This window comes from Nanorana parkeri, unplaced genomic scaffold (genome assembly GCF_000935625.1).
Source record: "Nanorana parkeri isolate BGI_ZX_2015 unplaced genomic scaffold, ASM93562v1 scaffold1082, whole genome shotgun sequence".
Taxonomy (NCBI): Eukaryota; Metazoa; Chordata; class Amphibia; order Anura; family Dicroglossidae; genus Nanorana; species Nanorana parkeri.
In genome coordinates this window covers 577,224-597,359 of record NW_017307350.1, presented here as the reverse complement: position 1 = coordinate 597,359, position 20,136 = coordinate 577,224, and the positions used below count along the sequence as shown (strand labels likewise).

General features: G+C 40.7%; 1 pseudogene; it reads right to left on the bottom strand.

The window, feature by feature from the left end:
* Positions 1-194: 194 nt before the first annotated feature.
* LOC108796224 lies at positions 195-20,136 on the bottom strand (annotated as a pseudogene).

Sequence of the window (20,136 nt, the reverse complement as noted above, 5' to 3'; positions counted from 1 at the left end):
ACCCCAATAACAATTCTAAACTCTTATCTATATCTTTATAGCCTAACCCCTTACAATAGCCTTTACCACTCAGGTTTACAAAAAAGTTGCTTTTTTAAAATATTTATGTTTCATTACAAGTCCTTTTTTAAGTAGGTACCACTTAAACTCCAAGCTTTCTGCATCATCTCTTTTAATGAAATATAAAGGATTACCTCTACATAAAAGACTTGATGTGGTCCATGCAAGCCATCATAGGCACCAAACACATATACTTCATCATTTCTCTTCTCTGACATATTGTAGCTGAGATGGCAGCAAAGATTATTATGACAAACTGTAACATTCCCACTGGAGTCTTTCAGTTCAGTCAAGTTAAATCCATCAAGAAATTTTTTTCCTCTAAAGACATTGTTTTTTGATAATGGTTTCTTCATTTTGGATGCAAATAGATTCCAGCTGACCAGGGAACAGTTTGTACTATGTCTTGGGTGGGATCTCATTTCTGATATCACCAGGTGTCCATCATCTGCATCTTTGTCATAATAGTATGGACCAAGTTTATCTGGTGAAAACACTCCACTCCCTATATTTGGAAAATAAGGACATGGTTGACTAAACTCTAAACAGGTTTAATGAATATAAACATCACTATAAACATAACACAAAAAATTGTGGATGAATGGAAGAATACACTATCAAAGGGTAGGTAAAATTGAATGTATTAGGTTATTTTACAGATCTTGACTAGGGATGGGCTTGATGTTCGAGTCGAACAACAGTTTAGCTCGAACATTGGTAGTTCGTGTGTTCGGCGAATTCAGAACACCTGGATTAAAGAGAACCTGCTTGATAAGTGAAACTATGCAATCATTTGTCTATATCAAACATGGAAACCAAATGATTTTTTTATCGTAAAAGCACTGGTTTACAAAAAAATGCTGGTTTGACATTCTTGGCGTGCAAAGTGAATCAGTAAGGATTATATAATATACTGCCCCTTACATTGCCAGTCAGTAGTAGGAGAATGTCCACCTACATTGGTGATCAGTGGGAAGACGTAAGCCCGTTACATTGGCCATCAAAATGACTGATAATGCCCTAGCATTGGTAGTCAGTGGAAATAAGACTGCACCTACATTTGTGGTCAGTGATAGGAACAAAGGCCAAGCATTGATGGGTACTGCAGCAGAAGGAGGACCCCGGATTGGTGTCAGTGCTAGAAAGAATACATCGGTATTGGTGTCAGTGAGAGAAAGAATGCCCTAATATTGATGTTAGTGGGTACTTACCTCAGACAATGCTTTATGTTCCACTTGGCTGGCTCTGGCTCTGCTGATTAAAATTGCCATCGAAAGTTTGAAGGCATTGGATGGTATTGCTGACCCAGATTTACAGAATGTTGTCCTGGGGTATATACGCCCTTGTAGGGGCATTAGCACTGTGCAGAGTGAATTGGGGATTAGTCTGACCCGATATGTTATGAGAATGTTATAAACCATACAAAATCCAGCCTTAGTCTAAAAAAATCGAAGTCTCTTTTCTTTAAGTCAGTAGTTACCCGTTTTTTAAGGTTGTTTTTATTTAACCTTTTATTTAATCTTGTCGTCCGCCCGTTAAGGAAAAACAGACGGACGGTAGACTCGCATCAGCAGGTTGCCGTCTCCAGACGGCATTTTTTTTTCTGTAGTTTTTCCTTAATATATTAAAAAATAAAAACCCCAGTGGTGAATAAATACCACCAAAATAAAGCTCTATCTGTCCCCAAAAAAGGGTATAAAATTCATTTCAGTACAGCGCTGCATGATGGAATAAATGTCAGTCAAAGTACCGCAGCGCTGAATACTGAAAAATGGCCTGGATGGGAAGGGGGTTTAACACCCCGGATGTCAACTGGTTAAAGTAGAAAATGGGGGGTCATAGAACCAGCAATGAGATCTATCAGTTATTTAATGAGCACGATGCTGTGAAATGAAAATAGTTAATTTGATGTAAAAATCTTTATTTTTTTTATTTTTTCCATTGATCTTTATTTTTGTTTATTTCAATGATCTTCATTTTTGTTTTTTCTTTTTCTAATGATCTTTTAATTTTTCTTTTTGGAAATCTTTATTTTTTATTAAGATTTATCATTTATTTACTTTTTCAAACTTTTTTTCGACTTTTTTCCCCACTTTGTGCACTGTTTTTCTATTCTGCTTGGTACCACGAAGATACCAAGCAGAATAGCTGCTGCTTGTCGGCATTCAGCTATTCACTCAATGCCGTTCGGAATAGGCCGAATGGCAGTGAGTAGCCTGCCGGAGGTTCAGCTTAGCCGATCCAGATGTTGGATCGGCTAAGTCGAACTCCTTCTGCACTTCGGCTCAGCCGAACCGAAGACAGCCAAAGCAAGCCGATGTACGGCTGATTTCAGCCGTACGAGCCTGAAATGAATAGCCGAACAGTGTTCGGCTCACTTCACTTCAGGTCGGTTGTTCACTCTGCTGCCTTCAGCATCTTTGTGAATAAGAAATAGATAATCCGCGCTTCTGGAAAGGAGACTAAAGTGGAAATGTATAATAAATTAAGACCTAAAGCCGCTCTAGAAAGAGGATAGAGGAATCCTATCAACAATCGAGAAAATATATATCAAAGCGCTAAAGGTGTAACTAATAAAAGACTTAATGTAACCAAGTGATAAAGTGAAATTTTAGGTTTAGGCGGTCTAGCTCTAAAACAAGTGATGTGTCTTACATTTTTTTTTTGTTTTTCCACAGCCCTATTGTACTATTAATTTTATTTTTATCTTTATTTTTATTTTATATAATTTTTTTATGATTCCATGTAAGACACATCACTTGTTTTAGAGCTAGACCGCCTAAACCTAAAATTTCACTTTATCACTTGGTTACATTAAGTCTTTTATTAGTTACACCTTTAGCGCTTTGATATATATTTTCTCGATCTTTGTGAATAACCCTCTAAGTCTCACTCACATAATTTATTTATTGGGCATAACATGTGTGTGCGTGCGTGTGTGTGTGTGTGTGGGAGGGGGGGCGCGGGGGGTCTACAGTAAGAGGAAAAAAGAGGAGCATTTTAGGCCTGAAAATTACTTAAAATCCCCATGAGTTATATATTTTCTAAAAGCACAGACCCTGTAGAATAAAATAATGGCAGTTGCAAATTTTTAGGTCACATGATATTAGCTGTTTATAAAACATAAAATTTCAGTAACCAACTAAATGTTCTAAATTAACTTCAGTGCACAGAACCCCAATATAATACTCGATTCTTTTGTAATATTAAAAAGATGAGGTTGTGTAAAGTAAATAGATATCCAACATGCCAAGCTTAAAAATTGTGCCTGTGAAACTACGAAAAAAATTTGTGCCCCAAATTGTCCGTAGGCAAAGTTTTAAAACCCGGTTCATGTCATTATTTAGAGTTATCCATGAATATTGGACCTAGAATTGTTGCTCTAACTCTGGCGCACGTGGCAATACCTAACATGTGTAGCACAATCGTCGTTTTCATATGTAGACTCATCTGACGTGTGTTTGCGTTAGCATGCATGTGTTTTGTGGGGACAGGGGGACTTAAAAAATGTTGTGGGGTATTTTTAAATATATTTTATTTAACTTCATATTTTTAAATAGAAAGTTTAAATATAAAGTTTTTTTAAACTAAACTCCATCACTATAACATGTGATAAACACACTGGAGGTGACTGTCAGCTTTGCACTTAAAAGAAGCGTCTGTAGAATGACAGCTGAAAAGCTTGAAGTGAAGCAATCAGTGGAGACCAGGAAGCAAGGCAGAAGGTATCGGGTGGGGAAGGGGGGGAGCTCCATTTACCAACCCCTGAAAGCGATATGGTGACAGCTCAAATTTGGCTTCTTGAAATTACCGGCTGGGAAGGGCATATAAAGGAAGGAAGCTAAGGATGGAGATAATATAACAAAGGGAGCACCTCTTTATATTATCTTCTCACAGAGCACTTCAAAAAGTGATTTTGGACTGCTGTGTCTGCAAGCAAGATGTGTAAGGAACCGTACATGTCTAAAATTCAACAACAAAATAACTGCACTGACTAAAAAGACTGGCAATAAAGATTATTCTAGTGCAATATTTAAAAAAAATAAATAAAGAGTCCCCATAATAGGTTTTCAATGATGGGCTGTCAAGCTAAGATCATATATTCCAGTAGCTTATCAACTGATCCTAAAAGTCCTATGATAGCTACATTCAAACTCCATATGCAGTTTAAGTTATTAAAAAATGAAGCTCACAAAAATACAATCATATCGTATTGAAAACTGCAATGTACAATATTTGATAGTGTTATCAATGTCTGCCTAGATAATTAATCAGCTATTTAATTTTAAAAATTTGATAGATGACATTATAAGCTTTACATGTGTGTTCCAATGCAATTTCTTTGGTATTATTGTTGTTGTGTTTTTGCCATCTAGTGGCAAAGTTTTTGATGATTATGTTAGGAGTTTAGGCATCTCCTATCTTGTACTGTACTTATATGACAATCCCACATAGAGATTGTGTAATCGGGAAGCTTAATTCTGAATTGGAAATGGATGTCACTTTGTGACATGTCAAACGTCATGCCAAACAGTGTAAGAAAACATTTTTACCAGTAAAATGAGGAAGAGGAACAACCTATGTCAGGTTATTATGTAGTGCCCTCTGCTATGTCGCTACTAAATTTAGTTTATATCTGAACTGTAATCAGTCTGGATGCTGATTGCTCTGAGTTCTGCTTGATTCCCTGAGTCTGGTGGATTGATTGTTTCCCCCTGTTGCTGGGTTGGGGCCTCAGCATACAGTGAAGGAGGATCCATCCTCAGACTGTGAATATGCATCTGACTCTGACCAATCCCTGAGCAGGTTCATTCAGAGGTATGGCTGGAGGAAGGTGATAAAGGTTTGGGAACACCTTCCAGAACTCTCTCTCTCCCCTGGGGCATCTCCCTGGGAGGTGGTCTGTGTGCTACAGGATGTATGGTCTAGGCCTCAGCATGTGGCAGATGCTGAGGGACAGATAACTAAAATGCTACTGAAAAGGAACCTGATGGGAGCTGGGCTGGAGGTGAAATCTGCTCATTGAGGAGTGTCACAGAGGAGCTGGTGAGAGCTACCATCTGGACCCTGCAAGAGATCCCTCACCCTATTCTCAGGTATTATACAAAAGAGAAGCCAGTTGGTGCACAAGTCCTGTGACAGTTCTCTCTCAAAGTCCTGGACTATTCCTGGCTGTTCTCTGGTGCTACTACATATTACTGGTCGCTCTCACAGGACCGTTGTGCTACTGTTACAAGCTGTTGCTTAGGCCTCATTCATACTGCCGTACAATACGCTGCGTATATGCGCGTACACGCATACTGTCCTATATGCGGCATATGCAAATAAATGGCTCCATGCACATAGCTGCTTATGGTGCCATATATTTGCGCTGCATAAAAATGCGCAAAAACAGAATGGACCCGAGATCCGTCCGAGACCAGCACTGAAGTCCATACCCACTAATTTGTGTTGTGGCATCATGAAAATGCCACTTCAAGGTTTTCAGAACTCAGTGAGGATGGACTTCAATGGACATTGTGAGAACCCCTTCCTTTTGATCTTCAGGACCCACCAAAGAAGGACCTTCTCACAATACAGTCCAGATGAATGAAGACTCCATGCCTGGGTCAGTCACATGATTACATTCAGGTAAGATTCTTTTTCTGTAACTTTTTAATTAGTTAGGGTGGGTATGGTGCAGTAGGGAAGTGGGGAGAAGGTGGCGAGTTTGGCCAAAAGTCAGCTTTAGTTTGAATCAGTAGGACATCGGATTCAGCATTACCAAATCATAATATAATTTTCAGGAAAAAGAATCAGAGTAGGCAGCCTAGATCACATGTTCTCTGAATACCAATTATCACTGCAGAGACTATTCCTTTTTTAATCAAAGTGGCTGCCACTATGTACAGTTACAAACTATACATGGGAACTAGATACCTAATAAATTAAAGCACAATAATAAGATAGTTTGCATTAAGTTTATGTTCTCTTTCATCATGCATACCCTGAACATATCAATAAATACAATATAGTTTTATTTAAATACCATACCTGTCATTCTCAAGCTGGTGTTGTGTATATTGGATGACAGAAGGTTGGTTCTCATTGCCATTGCCCATGCTGAGTGAATCTGAATAGCGCTGTAGTGTGGCAATAAATTAAACCATGCCGTAGTAAAAATAATAGTATCTACGTTGTGTTGAGTCACCAAGGTTACAGCAGGATCATAAAACAATATATCATAGCAGATAAAAATTCCAAACTTTCCAAATGGTGTGTTAAAGGTACTCATTTCTGGTTCTTCTGGGACATTGAACTGTGCTTCCCCAAAAAAGAGGTGATACTGCAAAAAAAAAAAAAGAAGGATTACATAAGCCAAAAAGAAGGGGGAAAAAAGAAGAATTCAGTCACAAGTGTGTTGGGTCATAGTGGAAATCACAATCTGCTGCTATGCAGCAACGTGGTTTTAGCATTCCATATATTTATGTTCCTAAAATATCATGCACCAAACATTCTCAGGGCTATTCACAAAGCTGCCGAAGGAAGCCGAGTGAATAACCCAGCCGAAGTGAACTGAACGCTGTTCGGCTATTCACTTCTGGCTTGTACGGCTGATTTTAGCCGTACATCGTAAATCTGCCTTCGGTCAGCCGAACATGCAGAGTGACTTTGACTCAGCCGATCCAACATGTGGATCAGCTGAGCTGAAGCTCCAGCAGCTCACTCGCTGCCGTTCGCTCCTGTTCTCATAGTGGCCGAACGGCAGTGAGTGAATAGCCGAATGCCACCGAGCGGCATTCGGCTCTTCTGCTCGGTACCTTCGTGGCACCGAGCAGAATCGAAAATAAGTGAAAAGAGTGTAAAAAAAAGGTTGAAAAATTATTTTGAAAATGATCAAAAATTGGTAAAGTAAAAAAAAAAAAAAAGATATTCTAAAGAAGACAGCTAGCACCGCCCAACTGTTTCCGATTGGCCAGCACCTGCTAGAGTCTTCTAGCAGGTCCCAGCCAATGAATAATAACTGGGCAGACCTGGCCGTGACATCACAGCCACCTCCACTCAGTTGTTATTGCTTAATGACAGATCAGTGTCCCCAGGTCATTTGGGGATGCTGATCTGTCATTACATTAGCTGTCATTTGCGGGGCGAATGGCCGGCCTTCAGCAGGCTGTTCACCCCGCTTCGGCTGTCACTTCGGCTCAATTGAGCCGAAGCATATGTCTTTGGCTTGGCTGAGCCACTCGGCCGCTGTACAGGCTATTGTGAATAGCCTGTACAGCAGCCCTTAGGTTCGACTGAATCGAAGGGCTCTGGCGGCCGAAGAATCAGCCGAAGCTATGGCTGTATCCTACTGCTCAATAGTGAATAACCCCTCTGTCTTGGTGAATGAACCTGGAAATAGCTCTAGTAGAAAGAAACAATTGATTCAATGTGTTTAATTAATACTGCCTCAACCACACAGGAATGGAATTAACGAAGGTGTTTTGTACCTTCAATTTATGAATATCAGTTTAATTATAGTTAGAATGTCATGTTCTGTATACAGAAAAAACAAACAGTGCTCTCGGATGGGAAGAGCTAGCTTGCAGACCACTCGGCATCTGTCAGCTGCCCCCGCACACAGACTCTTGTACACTGTCTCAAGCAGACCTGACAGGTACCTAGTGCTGACACCCACAGCCGTGACTGCAACAGCCCTGTTTATTGCCGACACCGCCGGGTTCCCCCTGGTTCTCCTCCACACCGCCCATAGCCCGCATTTCCCTAGCGGCACTACGGACAAAGTCCCCTCTTCTCGCTCACACTCTCCAGTGGATGTACTCCTCCAAGCAGCACACCAGCTACAGTCGGACACACATCACGAGTGTTCCGATCCTCCGCATAGGCCACCCATCTCCCGATCCCAGGATCCACATGTAAGTGCCACCACTTTGATTCTCAACTATAATCTTGTCCAGCCAGCCCGTGTTTTTTGCGCCCTTCGTGTTCTTTTGATGTTCTGTATACAGAACATGTGCTAGTTGTCAGAATGAGCATTTTACAATGACATGAATCTTTAGTACATGTTGCCAGAAATTATCCAGCATGTTGAAACCTTTCTGTTTAAATATTTTGACAAAGCATTGATTGTTGGAAAACTGAAAACTATCCTTTTATCCTTTCAGCATACTACTGACAAAGGGTGCTCACAGCTATAGCAGACCATGCAACGTTTATGAGAACAAAATGAGCTGGTATAAAATCTAGGGGAGCTATACAAACTGAGAAAAACTTACAGTAAATGGTAAAGTGAAGAAGTTAAAGAACCTATATTGTATTAGGCAGTGCATGGGAAACTTAGTTTAAGGGGGATGGGAAAACGGATACTGTGTGCCCATGTCTAATGAAGAGGGATCATTCCAGGCTTCGATTTGATGGACGTTTGGCAAATCTTGTTGGGAATTTGGAAACCTACACCACTGAAGTTTATGGGGGGATTTTGTTAGGTAATTCTGGTTATTCTTAGGGCCAATAGGTAAACTATTGTCAAAAAAGACACAGGAAGCTTGGCCTACATACAGCAGCACTTCATCCTGATTCTTTTCAGTTTATAAAAAAAGGCTTTTTTGTTCAAGTAATGTTAGCAGCGACACATGCATTTTCCTCAACGGTAAAAGACCTGCTTTGACTGGTACATAGGGAAAAGCTCTCTAATTGACACTTAAGTAGGGATGCACTGATGCCAATACTAGTATCGGTATCCATGCCAAGTATTTGGGAGAGTACTCGTACGTGCCCAAATGCTTCTATACTTACCCCCGATACCGAAACTTCCGGTCAGAGGGAGATTTCCTCTCACCGTCAGTTCCACGAGGAAACATGGACGGCTGATTGGCCGGGAAGCCGGCTCCACGCTGTTTTGCCGGCTCCATGCTGATTGGCTGGGAAGCCAGCTTCCCGTCCAAACAGCATGCAGCCGGCCAAACAGCATGGAGCCAGCTTCCCGGGCAATCAAAAAATCGGGCGACAGGTAATGACACTCCTACAGAAAAAAGAAAGAAAGTACCTAGAGATCCTCACCCCAAGTTTATTTTTGAGTTGTATAACTCTGCTAAGTAACTCTCAAAACGACCAACCTCCTGCTGCTATTGCAGTACACAAGAAAAACGATTTGTTCAGCCAAGAGAGGCTCTTGAACAGAGTGCAGCTACATAAGAGGGAGTCGGAGAGTTAAATAGTAATGTAAAAAAGATGATTTATTAAATAATCACAATAAACAAAAATTAAATGGCACATAAACCGACTGCACAGTTGATACCTTCTAACCCCACACCTTTAAAAATTATTGCAATAATCCATTCATGCAAAACAACATTCAAAACTTCTTTGGAGCTTGCTGATCAATATTATTCTGTTATCAAGTGATTCTCAATTCCAGAGGACACAGCGCTGGGATTAAAGTGATTTGTGCTGGAAACTATGTATCCGATGCTTGGGGATTCTTGAGTTAACTCTCTCTAGTATTTTTCTTTTTTGTTGGGGACATCTTTTAAGTTGATTTCACCAGTGTACAGGTAAAGTCACTATGAACTGAACTTATATCTTTGTTAGTTCTTTCTAGGGACACCACCAACGATATTAGAGCAAATACTTGATTGAAGGAAACTTATGGGAATGTATCAGAGCATGAGAGATAAGCCCGGTGATATGGGTAGGCAGAATGCCGCTGAGTTATAGATACACTGGGAAAGGGAAACCTCCAATCTGTGTGTGCTAATAAACTCGAGTAATGTCTTTTACTCACGGCTGCTCTCTCCCTTTGACCCGGCAGTCAGTCTCTCAGGGCGTGTAGACGCTCGATGTTTTTCTCCCCAGTTCCGCTTGTTGTGGTGTACAGATAATTTTAGAAAGTCCTTAGACGTATTCCTGTGTACTGAAAGTGCTTTTAAGAGGCGTCCCGTCTGTCAGTAGGAATAGTTTCCTTGTCCCGCTGTGTCAACATCAATCACTACTACAAACTTTTAAAGCTCTTCATGCGAGTAATGTAGTGCGTCAGTCAAGCATCCTGCTGTGGATGACGCGTTTCGCCCCTCCTCCGTTTCCTGGGGCTTCGTCAGATTCGGTGGAGCCCCAGGAAACGGAGGGGCGAAACTATTTTTTATTACTATTTAACTCTCCGACTCCCTCTTATGTAGCTGCACTCTGTTCAAGAGCCTCTCTTGGCTGAACAAATCGTTTTTCTTAGGTAATGACACTCCGCCCGGCTTCCGTATTGGCTGGCTCCATGCTAGCGGAAGTACCGATATCGGCCAGTGCCAAAGTATAAATATAGGTACTCATACTCGATACTGAAAAACTGGTATCGGCGCATCTATACTTTTAACCCTTCACTGCAACAGCCAGCTGCCATACAGCAGCAGCACGAACGTATAAATATACTTCCTATGTTCAGCCCACACAAAAGTCGACTATCGGCTTTGTAATAGAAGTTATTTTGATGGTTCTACAGCCACTTAATCACTTCCATGAGCTCCATAATGTGTGCTCCCTGCCATGTATCCCAGGGCTCTGCTGCCCTTTCCGCAGACCGGTCAGGGTGGGGTCAGCGGGTAGAGGGGAGGGAGACCAGCAACGGTCTATTCACTGATCTCCCCTACGTGAATGAACCTGTAAGCAACGATGGATGCATCACTTCTGGTTTGAAAACTATCATTCACGGGCCACTGTGGTCAGATTTAATGGAGTAGAAAGGTGACAAGAGGAGTCTAATAGGCCCCCAAAGTATCCTAAAAGAAAACCTGTCACCTATAATGCGTTATCTTGTAGGGGCTATTATTTTTTCTTAAATGCTATTTAAAAAAAAAAAAAACTGTTTAATCCACATACATACGTATGTGCCTATGTAATGAAATGACAATTGTGCTACACTTGTTACATATTGCTACACACCTGGGAATGAGAGCAATGTTTCTAAGGCTATTATTCACATTTAACTCTAAACTCATGAAAAATGTTACTAGTCCAAAACAATAATTGTTTACAAATCTAGCAAATAACGAATACATTTTGTGGCAGATTGCAATTACAGGAATTTATACACTGAATGCTCATTGCCAGAAATGCTACAAGTCTCAGAATTGAGAAAGCGGCAGGACATGATAGAACATAACTATGAAACAGAGGATCATGCAAATTGAGCTAGTTTTTTGAGCTATGCTTTTTTGTCATCACTGGAGCAGGACACAATTGCAGGTAAGTTTGGCACCATGTACAAGTATTCCATGCATACTTTCACATTATGGCAAGTACTCCTGCTGCACTTTCCCTCCTAAATTCTTCTTTGAATTAAAAAAGGCAATACAAATCTCAGTCATTTATATATAGTATATATTTTACAGTTCATAACTAACAAAGATAATACGTTTGCTAAACTGGTGTTAGAAAACAAAATGTTTTTTGTACTTACTATAAAATCTCTCTTATCGAGAGACACAGCACTAAACTAGACATGTGGGTATATACTGCCATCTACAGATCTAGTTTAGCACTGTCTCCTTCAGTGAACAATGGAGAAAATAGGAATTTTCTGTAGTTACTGTAATATCCTTTTCTCTGTGTTCATTGAAGGACAGCATTAACAGTTTATATAAATAGGTTTGGTTAAATGCCATGTCCCTTTATTAAAGATCCCCCCAGTTTTACTATCTCTGAGTCACATACAAAGGAACAGATACCCAAAATTGTTGCTCTTTCTTTGCAACTTTCTTGTTTTTGATACCATCGATGGAACTGAAATTGTGTATTTGTGGTCAAAAACTGAAGAAAAAACAATGTTCAGCACAGCTCTAAAATGCATGCACATTTGCCCATGTTATCTGAAAAATATGTGTTGATCCTGGCAGAAATGCAGTGCTTCTAACTTCCTGTAGTGTGCAGACAACAATGCTACTTGGTGGACTGTAGCAGAAGACTGGGAGAAGCAGCTAGCACAGCAAGCAGCCAATATGGGAGCAAAGAAAGAATGTAAATGGGGGGAGATGAGGAGGTTTGCTGATGAGGTCCAGTGTAGGGGAAATTGGCCAGGTCTGATGCCACGGACTGGAATTTTAGTGCAGCAGAGGCACCAATATAGGAAGTTAGTGGATCAAAGATTTCTGGCAGGATCAACAGGTATTTTTCAACTATTACCATATTTATAAAAGGGAAATAAAGTGATCTTTTAGGATTCATGTACAGTTTTTCACCTTGTGATATCGTGCTATGAGTTTTCCCTCGGGGTCAAATGCAACGGTGGTGTCATAAAAAAAATGCCCATCCTCAGGACAACGGGAATCACTAGAATTACATTGTTTCTGTCTCCCAGATTTGCTACTAGGTAAATGTGGTTCTTTTTGGCCATACAGCTCAATCTTTTCTGTACTGGTGCTCTGCCAAATCTAAATAAAATCATATACATTTTAATTAGAAGAAAATATACTGTAAATTGACATCATATTTCCATACAATTATTCTGTAATAACACCTAAACATACAACTGTCGTTTATAAGTAAATACTGCTCCATAGAGGAAAGGACAGTGAGCTGAAAATCTCCCTGTGCAATATGGAGTGCCTAAGAATGCCAGAGAAATGTGTTATAACCACCTAGGTGATGTCAGTATCACCTGCTGCAGTGTGCCCCAGCTGTCCTTCCAAACATAGCTTTAAACTTTGTGGTTTTCAGAAAGCCAGTTTTTAAAGTGTATCTCTAGGCAACTTTTTTTTTACAATTTTGGATATAATGGGAAAGGGTTAGAACCTCTGTAAGGTTTTATTGCTGCTTGTGTTCCTCAAGATTTACCCCTGTTTGTACTTGCGACTATTTTCACAGATAAATCCAAAATTTCAGAGCTGTCTCATGAACAAGAGGTGAGGGGAAATCTTCAAATGTGGACACTTACTCTGGGGATAACGGTCTAACCCTTTAAAATCTTCTTCTGCTGTAAGGAAAAAGAAAAAAAATGGCTGTAGATGCACTTTAACAATGGCCCACGTGGTTTGAATAACGCCATTCTCATTGGCACTCAGACTGCATTGTGCCATGCAGCGATCAAGCCTAAACTCTAACAGGGTTATTCATAAAAGGGTGAAGAGTTTGGAGAAGGCAGGAGAAGTGAACTATCTAGGACAAAATAGCTGAACTGGAAAGTGAGCTGAATTGGAGAATTTTTCCAAATCAGTTACTTTGGCCTAGAATGTTCACTTCTCCTGCCTTCTCCAAACTCTTCACCCTTTTGTGAATAACCCTGTAAGTTTCTGAAAAGTTTTAAATTTGCATGAAGATTCAAGGTGGTGCTGGAACACAGTATCGCAGCATTTTAGGTTCTTTGAAAGTACCAGGCGGCGCCTGCTTTCCGAAACACAGCTTAGTTGTACTCAGTTTTTATTTTAGACAAGCTTACTTTCTGGGGGTTTTTTTTAGAAGTACGCTTCTAACATGCAAAATCATTGCCTGATAACTAATGGCAACAATCAATTTAAGTGACAAGTGGCAAAACTAGATTCATGGGGCCTTATAAAGCCATAATGTCTGTGATCACCTGATGGAAAAAGACAAAGCTTCATTGTCATCTAGTGATCCAAAGCACCCACATGATAAGGCTGTGGGATGAACAAGATTATTGTATGAAAAAAAGGAAACAAGTGTTCTCAGATATTCTGAATCAAGGACTGTATTTCACACTGCAGATCAGTATCTTCTAATCCAATTCTTATAAACTACTGACAGTTCATGCCTTCCATTTCTCTTCACAGAGCCTGTTAGACAAACATGATCTGGTAGTGGTCCCCAAGGAGTTTAAGGGGCACTATATGCAGTGATCAGAAATAACATTATGACCACCTGCCTAACACTGAGTAGGTCCCCTTTTTGCCACCAAAACAGCCCTGACCCATGGAGGCATGGACTCCACTAGACCTCTGAAGGTATGCTGTGGTTTCTGGCACCAAGCAATCAGTAGCAGATCCTTTAAATCCTGTAAGTTAGGAGATGGGGCCTCCATGGATCAGACTTGTTTTCCCAGCACATCCCACAGATGCTAGATTGGATTGAGATCTGGAGAATCTGGAGGTCAGGTTAGGTTAACACCTCAAATGCGTTGTTGTGTCCCTCAATCCATAGTGCATCCTGGTGCCATCTCTTCCCTGGGTAAGCGACGCACACACACCCGGGCCATCCACATAATGTAAAAGAAAATGTGACTCATCAGACCAGGCCACCTTCTTACATTACTCTGTGGTTCAGTTCTGATGCTCACATTCCCATTGCAAAAGCTTTTGGTGGTGGACCAGTCCCATGTGCAACAAACTGTGAAGTACTGTGTGTTCAGACACCTTTCTGTTGGAACCAGCATTAACTTTTCCAGCAATTTAAGCTACAGTTGCTCTGCTATTGAATCAGACTACATGGGCCAGCCTTCGCTCCTCGTGTCCTTCAATAAGCCTTTGCCGCACATGAACCTGAACCACTTTTGGTAGGTCCTGACCATTGCAGACCGGCAACATCCCACAAGAGCTGCAGTTTTGGAGTTGCTCTTACCCAGTCATCTAACCATCATGATTTGGCCCTTGTCAAAGTTGCTCAAATCTTTACACTTGCTAATTTTTTCTGCTTCCAACACATCACCTTTAGGGCGAGTTCACACCAGCCTCAGTGTGTTTCGGCCAAATTCTGTATGCACTATTTTTTCTGACTGCACCAGTCCGGAACGCAGGCACCGATATGCCACGCGTTACCGTGCGACCAATCGCATTGAGGCCAGAGGGCGTGGCTACTGTGCCATAGAGTTCAATGCACCGTCACACCATCTCCTGCCCCAAACAAAGTGAGTTGGCCGGAATGCGTTCCAGTGCCTTCCGGCCAGAACACACTGAGGCTGGTGTGGACTAGCCCTTCGGGACAAAATGTTCACTTGCTGCCTAATATACCCCACCCACTTCCAGGTGCCATTGTAATGAGATAAGCAAAATTATTCACTTCACCTGTCAGTGGTCATAATGTTATGGCTGATCAGTGTATAATCCTCACAGGTTTGTATCACTTGATGAAGTATCTTATGTATTAAATCTCTATTAATATTATTTTTATCTAGTCAATTAGTTGGAATAAGCTCACCTTTGTGGATCATTGCATGGAATCCATTCAGCTGCAGGTTCAGGTATATATTCAAGGTAAGGATACACTGCTTCTCGGCTCAGATCAAAACAGCATATAGCATATTCTGGAGTCACAATGATGTGTGCTCCCTGTAAATAAGCAAATTAATGAAAGACAGTCATTTACAACACATTCCAACTTTTTGTTTAAAGACAAAGTCTCACACTTTTTTATTCCTTTATATTCCTGTACTAATATGTATTATGATTTGTGATCGATTTTTGCTTGAGAAGGCTTTAAATTATCTCTTTTACTCAGTAAAATGTCGGATTCCGACCCTCACAATCCAGTGCTCTAGGCTGGTATAGCTGAGTAACAGCAGCAGCCCTGAGCTGTCCTCAAACAGATTTGTATTGCAGAAAAGGCAAGGGGGTGTTGTCAGACTGTTACTATGTGCTAATTACACACCTCCTCCTTTCTCCTCCTTTTTTCTCAATATTAAATGTAAAGTGTTTATACCGGAAACAGGTGTGGTGCATACACGAAAAAGTCAAATCTATACAACCCCCCCCAAAAAAGGACAAAAGTATACTGCACTCAACAAACTTTTTACTGTACAAAAATAGATGCAAGATCATCTTACTATAATAAATAGCACAATTTTTACCAACACAATAACATTTCTAAAACCCCAGAAGTACCACCACATTCAACCAGCCCACACACAACTTGAGAGATCCCCTTGTATACTAATGCACATCACCTGTTCCTCCATCATTGATTTGCCAAGGGGAACACCCCCTCTTTGCCTATATAACTGCATATTCTGGGATGGTGCAACTGTCCCACATATAACCCAGCAGGGTCCTTTCACATAAACTTGTTAACTGTCAATAACAATCTAGAGCTCTCCCGACCTTATCTTGCCCCAGCAAGATCTCAGAAAATTGGGTTTTCTCACAAGTGCCAATGGTAACTGTTGGAATCACTGAACACATATATCTTATTGCATACGTTTGAACACATATCCATGACATTTTAAATGTGTTTCTATATCTATATATCCACTATATCTATCTATATATCCACTATATCTATCAAGTCCTTCCTCACCAATATCCAATGGCAATCATTTACATAGCTCATAATGCCTTGCAATATCAACAAATGCAGAGGTTCAACAAATGCAGAGGTACACATTCCTGCAGCTCGAGCAAACTTCCAAGTGTTGGTAGTATCACATACATGCACAATCTTTGCAGGAAAGCAGAACTATAACTCAGTATGTCACACTCCTTTGCGTGCCAGAACCGGAGGTTAGCCTGCTGAATTCAAATACACAATTGCAAAGTATAGTAAATAATCAGCACAGTACAAAAAAATATCTGGAAGATGATCATCTTAATAGTGACATATGCTGTTCAATGTCACATTTCAAATCCTTTTGCAAGATCAGAGTCCTAATTCATTCTGAATAATCTCAATTCAGAGGGCATTAGGAACTTGGGCAAGATGCTGCTGCACAGTCTCAAGGTCTTTATTATACATCTACTTTAGACCAGGAGAAAGAGTCTTAAAAGCAGAACTACGAGGTGAGTGCTTTTCACTCACCTCATAGTTCTAGCCGACCTGTGACAATGAGACTGTCACAGGTCGGCTCAGTAGATCGGGAGGTGAGTGAACACATACCGGCGTTCGCTCACCTCTCGATCCTGTCACGGCTCTCTGCTCCGATCTGCCAGATCACCACACAATTGTCGGGATCCGCTTCAGCTGCGGCGTCTCAGTATACCGCGAGCTACAGCTCGAGGTATACTGAGCCTAGGGTGATAGGAAGACGCTAGTTTGTGTCCTCCCGTTACCCTAAGGAGAACTATGGGGAAAAGCCTTAACCCCATAGTTCTCCTTTAAGTCTTGTGACTATTGGTTACTACTGATTTACACCTTCCCTCGTGTCATTGTAATGCTTTATCAACATAACGGCCAGGGATTACCACCTTTCCTATCACACAAGCCTAATAGAAAAACTCCCAAATTCCCCAAAAAAGCTCTAGATGCAATGTTGAACACTTATAATTCCAAAAGCTTTCTCCTTGTGAAAGAATATGGTCAATGTTACCGCTATGGGCCAATAGAGCAACTTTCACACTTAAACATCCCTTTTCTTGATCACACAGTACAGGACACAGGCGATTCTTAGATGACTGGAAAATATGCAGGTATCATTAGGTGATTGGGCACTGTTTATTTTATTTATAGTGGTATCTCTCTTTTTCGTACATGTACAAAAACACTATTGTAGGTGGACTTTTAAAAAGGTACCTCAGAATACTCATAATCCAGTACAAAATACCAGCTAAGCTTTATTTAATTTCATTAAAATATTTAGCATACTATTAACATAATACATAAACACATCCTTTAAAAACAAACAATCTATACAATCTTTTGAGGTAATTGTACACTCAATCATTAATTAAAAGCTGCTCTAAAAAAAACAATTGTGTAAGAATAAAAAGTATGATAGACTTGGAAACTTACCAATACCTAATGCAGTAAGTGCATAATTATGCCTTATAATACCCTTTAGAAATAGTAGTGGATAGACAGTGTCAAAAATGAATAATGAGTGTATAAAACCAGCCTTAAGGAGTAACCTCAATGAAATCCTGTGCAATATAAATATTCTGTACCAGAGAGAAGAAAGACAAATGACCAGACCTATACCCGGTGCTGTAGAAATTACACAATGGGTGTGCTAACAGGTCCAGGGCAGTGGGCATGGGCTCTGATCTCGTGCTGGAGCTGCATATTTTTGGGAATCCATTCCCATAAGTGAGCAAAGTGCGTTTCTAAGGTGCAAGGACCACTGTAACCACTACGGGGGGCTCACTGCCCTCTGCCAATGTCTCTTTTGCCCCATCATGAATACCTCACACCTTAGCAAAGAGGGCTTTGCTTTATATTTAAGTGTGTTTGCATTCAGATGCATTTAGCTGCATAAAACCAGGCTAAATTGTCCTGGGACACAGAAAATTTTTGTTTGTGTAAACTAAGCCAGGCTGCATGCACCTGGATGCTGTTAAACATCTAGATGTCCATTCAGCCATTGTAAAGCATTGCATGCTTCTAGGCACATTTGGAAATGAGATATAGGTGCACCTGGACGCATGTATTTTAATTGTCATGTGCATGGGCCTAATGGGTATGGCTAGCTGTAGGGAAAGAAAGCATGGAAGAGTCGGTTTCAGATGCGGTTTTATATAGCTTTTACAACAGGTGGCGAGAAGGAAGGGGGCATTGATGTGGGGGTCTGTACCTCAACTGATTCGGATGGGTTTTCTGCTGAGGATTTGCTATCACTGATCCCGTTTAAAAAATTCATGACCTCATTGAGGTGCTCATTGATGACATCAGAGAATTCCTAGCATTGAACCCGCCTGCACAGGATCTTCCCAAGGTCACTAGTATGGGTCCCCTTAAGAAGAAGTGACCCGTTAGTGGCCTTAGTGGTGGACGTTCTTTTCTCAGACTGGCATCATGCTCAGAAAATATTGACTCCCCCATTAAAATGTTATAGGCAGTAAAATAGGAGTGTTCCTCAAGAAGTGGGTTGATGCTGCAATCTTTATCGCTCGGTTCCAGTGGAGGATGTCCAGGTGGTGACTCTGATGATGCCATGTTAGAATGTAGCAGTCTGGACAAAGCAAATGTCGTGGGATGTCTCGAAATGTTAACAGGAGTGGTATACTTTTGCATGGATGGTTTGGCTGACACCCTGTTTCATCTCTTGAGGCTAGAACCTGGTTGGCAGAACCAACATGCAAGAAATGCTCGGAGAGAATTCAATTCATGGGAGGGCAACTGTGGGGAAAGGCTTTGATGATTTAATTAAGAAGGTCACAAGATGGGAAGAGTGCTCTTTTGTCCAGCAAAAGTAAGGCCAAGGCTCAATGTCAGCTAGATCCGGTTAAGGACCGGCTAGGTAGAGTTGCTTTGTTCCTCTCGAGCCTCCACCTCCAGGTCTAAGACAGTCCCACAGCTCTTATGTAATCTCTGGTCCCTCCAAGTTTGTGAAACCTGGTTCCAAACCCTTCACTCAATGAGGGAGAGCCTCCACTTCTACAAGTGGGGGAATGTTTGCTGACCTTTGCAATCATTTGGGATTGAGATGTCCAGGGCATGTGGGATTGAAGGGTTCCACACCAATCTGTTCTCAGTTCTCAAGCCAAATGGGAGAGTAGAGCCCATTCTACCAGTTCTGGTACGCAAGTTCAGTATGGAAGGGGCTTACTTAGTTGAAGCTCAAGTTAAACACATTTAACTCATCCTCCCTCTTTGCATGGTTTGTACAGAGTTTCAATTACTGTGAGTGAAAGGGAGCAGGTATTACTGTGCCCTCTCTTTTTCTCACTATAGAAAATCTGGAACGCACTGTAAGGCCAGTGTCATGGGTGCACCCTAAATGTTTATTTATGAAATAAAGATTTATATAAAGAAAGGAAAATCAGTTTAGAGCTTTCCATAATGTTACGGATAGCCTGGGGGACAACAAGAGTTTACTTTGGCTGTTCCTTAGAAAGAGAACATCACATGCTAAAACAATGCCAAACCAAAGGTCAGATAATACATTTGTTTTAGACACATACTAATACAAGTGATTTTTTTTTTTACTTTTAACTTGCATTACAACAGAAGAGAAAAGAGAAAAGAGAGAAAGAGAAAAAGAGAAAGAAAACTTTATATTAGAGTAAAATAGGTAATCTAATACTTAGAATGCCACTCTAGAAGTAACTAAAAGATTTCTTAAAATGTGTGCATTACTAAATAAATTCAAATCAAGGATTACCTTTTGTGCTGCGCTTATAACTGCAGTCTCCAAAACATCAATATTTTTGTTCATAAGAGACAAAGCTTTTTCTTGTGATACAAGAGCTTCATTGCGATTGGAAAGAAGAGCACGTGCTCATAGACTGCTGC